Source organism: Dama dama, chromosome X (assembly GCF_033118175.1).
Source record: "Dama dama isolate Ldn47 chromosome X, ASM3311817v1, whole genome shotgun sequence".
Lineage (NCBI taxonomy): Eukaryota > Metazoa > Chordata > Mammalia > Artiodactyla > Cervidae > Dama > Dama dama.
The window spans coordinates 98,314,134-98,318,966 of record NC_083714.1 but is presented as its reverse complement, the minus strand read 5'-3'; positions in this window follow the sequence as shown (position 1 = coordinate 98,318,966).

Below are 4,833 nucleotides of genomic sequence, written 5' to 3'. Positions count from 1 at the left end.
ATGGAAAGGGAAGCCTGGTGTGCTGCAGTCCATGGGGTCACAAAGAGTCAGACACGACTGAGCAACTGAACTAAACTGAATTTTACCAGAGATAGAGTACCATTCATACTGATAAAATGGTCAATTCATCAAATAACTGAACTTCAAAATGCATGAAATAAAAACTGAGATTTTCAAGGAGAAATAGAATTCACAGGTATGAGACTTCAACACCCCTCTTTCAATAAATGATAGAACAAGAAGACAGAAAATCAATAAGGGTATAGAAGACTTAAATAAAACTATTAACAAAAATGGCCTAATTAACATTTATAGAACGCTTTACCCAAAACAGCAGAATATGCACTATCAAGGGTCATATAGACTATGACCAAGACACCAAATTCTTAGCCATAAAAAGTATCAATAAACAAATTGATTTAAGTAAGATGAACTCTGACCATAAAATAATTAAATTACAAATCAGTAGCAGAAATATATTTGCAAAATCTCAAGATATTTGGAAACTAATTAATGCAACTATAAATAACCCATGGGTCAGATAATAGAAAGAGCAGGAGGGATTAGAAAGCATTTTGAACTGAATGAAAATGAAAATATGGCAACAACAAAGGGCAACAACAAAACAGTGCTTGGAGGGAAACTTATAGCCTTAAACATTTACATTATTAAAAGATAAAGTTCTCAAATAAATAACTTATGCTTCCATCTTAGGAAACTAGAAAAAGAGAAGCAAATCAAACACAAATTAAATAGAAGAACAAATATAGTTAAATATTAGATCAGAAATCACTGTAACATAAAATAAATAAATCAATAAAGCCAAAAGCAGTTTCTTTGAAAAAAATCAATATAATTAATAAACACCTACTTAGACTGTATAGGGAACAAAAGAGAAGATACAACTTACTTGTATCAGAAATAAAACAATGGAACATCACTACAGATCTTAGACATACTAAAAGGATTATGAGGGAATATTATGGACAATCAGTTCAGTTCAGTTCAGTCGCTCAGTCATGTCCGACTCTTTGCAACCCCGTGAATCACAGCACGCCAGGCCTCTCTGTCCATCACAAACTCCCGAAGTTTGCTCAAACTCATGCCCATCGAGTTGGTGATGCCATCCAGCCATCTCATCCTCTGTCATCTCCTTCCCCTCCTGCCCCCAATCCCTCCAAGCATCAGGGTCTTTTCCAATGAGTCCACTCTTTGCATGAGGTGGCCAAAGTATTGGAGTTTCAGCTTCAGCATCAGTCCTTCCAATGAACACTCAGGACTGATCTCCTTGAGGATGGACTGGTTGGATCTCCTTGCAGTCCAAGGGACTCTCAAGAGTCTTCTCCAACACCATAGTTCAAAAGCATCAATTTTTCGGTGCTTAGCTTTCTTCACAGTCCAACTCTCACATCCATACATGACCACTGGAAAAACCATAGCCTTGACCAGATGGACCTTTGTTGGTAAAGTAATGTCTCTGCTTTTTAATATGCTGTCTAGGTTGGTCATAACTTTCCTTCCAAGGAGTAAGCGTCTTTTAATTTCATGGCTGCAGTCACCATCTGCAGTGATTTTGGAGCCCCCAAAAATAAAGTCTATCACTGTTTCCACTGTCTCCCCATCTATTTGCCATGAGGTGATGGGACCAGATGCCATGATCTTAGTTTTCTGAATGTTAAGCTTTAAGCCAACTTTTTCACTCTCCTCTTTCACTTTCATCAAGAGGCTTTTTAATTCCTCTTCACTTTCTGCCATAGGTTGGTGTCATCTGCATATCTGAGGTTATTGATATTTCTCCCAGCAATCTTGATTCCAGCTTGTGCTTCTTCCAGCCCAGCGTTTCTCATGATGTACTCTGCATATAAGTTAAATAAGCAGGGTGACAATATACAGCCTTGATGGACTTCTTTTCCTATTTGGAACCAGTCTGTAGTCCCATGTCCAGTTCTAACTGTTGCTTCCTGACCTGCATACAGGTTTTTCAAGAGGCAGGTCAGGTGGTCTGGTATTCCCATCTCCTTCAGAATTTTCCACAGTTTATTGTGATCCACACAGTCGAAGGCTTTGGCATAGTCAATAAAGCAGAAATAGATGTTTTTCTGGAACTCTCTTGCTTTTTCGATGATCCAGCAGATATTGGCAATTTGATCTCTGGTTCCTCTGCCTTTTCTAAAACCAGCTTGAACATCTGGATGTTCAATAGCTCACTCCAAAAGAAATAGATAACACACAGACTTGGAACTAATAAAGAAATTAAATTTTTATTTACAAACCTTCCCACAAAGTAAACTCCTGGCAAGATGACTTCTCTGACAAATTCTACTAAACATTTAAGGCAAAAAAAAAAAACACCCCAAATTCTATACAAAGTCTTCCAGAATATAGAAGATGTAGGGACACTTTCTAATGGTATGCAGCCAACATTACTCTGATACCCAAATGAGACAAATAAATTCAGAAGAAAACTACAGACCAATACCTCTAATGAACATAAATCCAAAAATTCTTAAAATTTTAGAAAATAATCTAAAATATCATGAACAGGTAATTTATTCCAAGAGTACAAGGAGGATTTAAAATTTGAAAACCAAGAAACGTATTTCACAATATTAAAAGATGAAAAAATAATGAACCATACGATCAATTCAGTAGATTCTGAAAAAGTACTTTACAAAATCTAACATCCCTTCATGATAAAAATTCTCAGCAAACTAGGAAAAAAAGGAATCTCCTCAATTTATTAAACAAAACCCACAAAAAACCTAGGTGTAAAATCATACTTATGGTGAAAGATGGAATACTTTGAGGCCAATCAGGAACAAGGGAAGATTATCTACTCTCTGCTTATATTTGTTATTCTATTGGAGGTTTTAGGCAATACAATAAAGACCAAAAAAAATTAAAAGGTATACAGAGTAGAAAGGGGGAGGTGAAACTCCAAACTGTCAGATGACAAGAGAATGCTACGTAGAGAATGCTAAGGAATCCACAAAAGAGGCTACTAGGATGAATACATGAATTCTGCAGTGCTGTAGGATACAAGAGCAAGATGCAAAAATCAATTGCATTTTTTATACAATCTGCAAACTATTGGAAATTGAACTTTAAAAATCTACATCATAGAATACTTAGAGATAAAAGTCTAATAAAATATGTGCGAGATCTATGCATTGAAAACTAGAGGGACTTCCTTGGCAGTCCAATGGTTAAGATTTCATCTTTCAATGCAGAGGGTGTGGGTTCAACCCCTGGTTAGATAGCTAAGACCCCATGTGCCTCACAGCCACAAAACCAAAACATTAAAAAAAAAAAAACAGAAACAATATTGTAAAAAATTCAATAAAGACTTAAAAAATGGTCCACATTAAAAAAAACTTGGAAAAAAAGAAAACTAGAAAACATTGCTGGAAGATATTACAAAAGATATAAATAAATCAAAAGGCACATCTTCTTCATGGATCTGAAGACTCAATACTGTTAGGATATCAGTTGTCTTCAAATTGACCTAAAGATTCAATGCAGTCTCAGTAAAAATCTTAACAGAATTTTGTAGAAACTGACAAGCAAATTCTAAAATTCATAGGTGAATGCAAACATCTAGAATAGTCAAGTACAATTTTTTAAGGGACATGCAATTGATTCCAAGGGCAGATTGCATCTTTAGTTAAAATACTAATATTATATTTTATTCATTATGTATTTTTGCATTAATTTTGATTTTTAAAATACTGTAATAAGCCACTATTTATTACTGAGTTTTTTGGTGCTTGCTTGAATTTTTCCAGCTTTTTTGAGATACAGTTGACATATAACATTGTGCAAGCTTAAGGTGTACAATCTGATGATTTGATACATTTATTCAAATACAATTTTGAAAAAGAATAAAGTTGGAATACTTATAATAACTGATATCGAGACTTTTATAAAGATACAGTGATCAAGACAGTGTGGTATTGGCATGAATATTGGTAAATAGATCAATGGAACAGAATAGAGAGTCCAAAAATAGGCCCAAAGAATTGAGTTTTGACAAAGATACAAAGGCAATTCATTAGGAAAGAATAGCATTTTTAACAAACAGTGCTCAAATGTTAGATATCCACACGCAAAAAGTAAACTTTGATGCTTCTTTCCGTTTATAAAAATTAACTCAAAATGGTCATAAATCTAAAGCCATAAAACTTCTGGAAAAGAACATAGTAGAAAATCTTTTGTTTTAACCTTGAGTTAGACGCATATTTCTCGTACATAATGCTGAAAGGATGGCCCATAAAAGAATAAATTGGTAAACTGAACTTTATTAAATTGAAATTTGTCTTAGAAAAATGTTGTTAAGAGAATGAAAAGACAAACACCAGATCAGGATAAACATTTGCAAATCCGTACTTAACAAAGGACTTGTATCCAAAGTGTATAGAGAAGTTTCAAAAGCTGAATAGACTTGTAACTATTGGGGTGGCCAAAAAGTTCGTTTGAATTTTCCTGTAACGTGTTATAGAAAAACCTGAATGAAGATTTTGGCCAATCCAATATTAAATAAGTCAAAATGATAGTAAAGAAAAAACCCCTTAAGAAAAGGCATGAGGCCAAAATGACTTATGATAGCTTTCTTTTTTTTTTTTAACCAACCTTCAAAAATTATATAACCTTAAATTTCCTGGTGAATAGGACATTCAATCTTTTGTGGCTAGAATAACCTTCATGTCCAAACCTGACCAAGACAGGGCATGAAAAAAATTTTAGAGGACAATCTTGATTATAAACATAAATGAAAACTCCTAACTAAAATACAAGCAGATTTATTCCCTCACATTTAAAAAATATGAACAAATA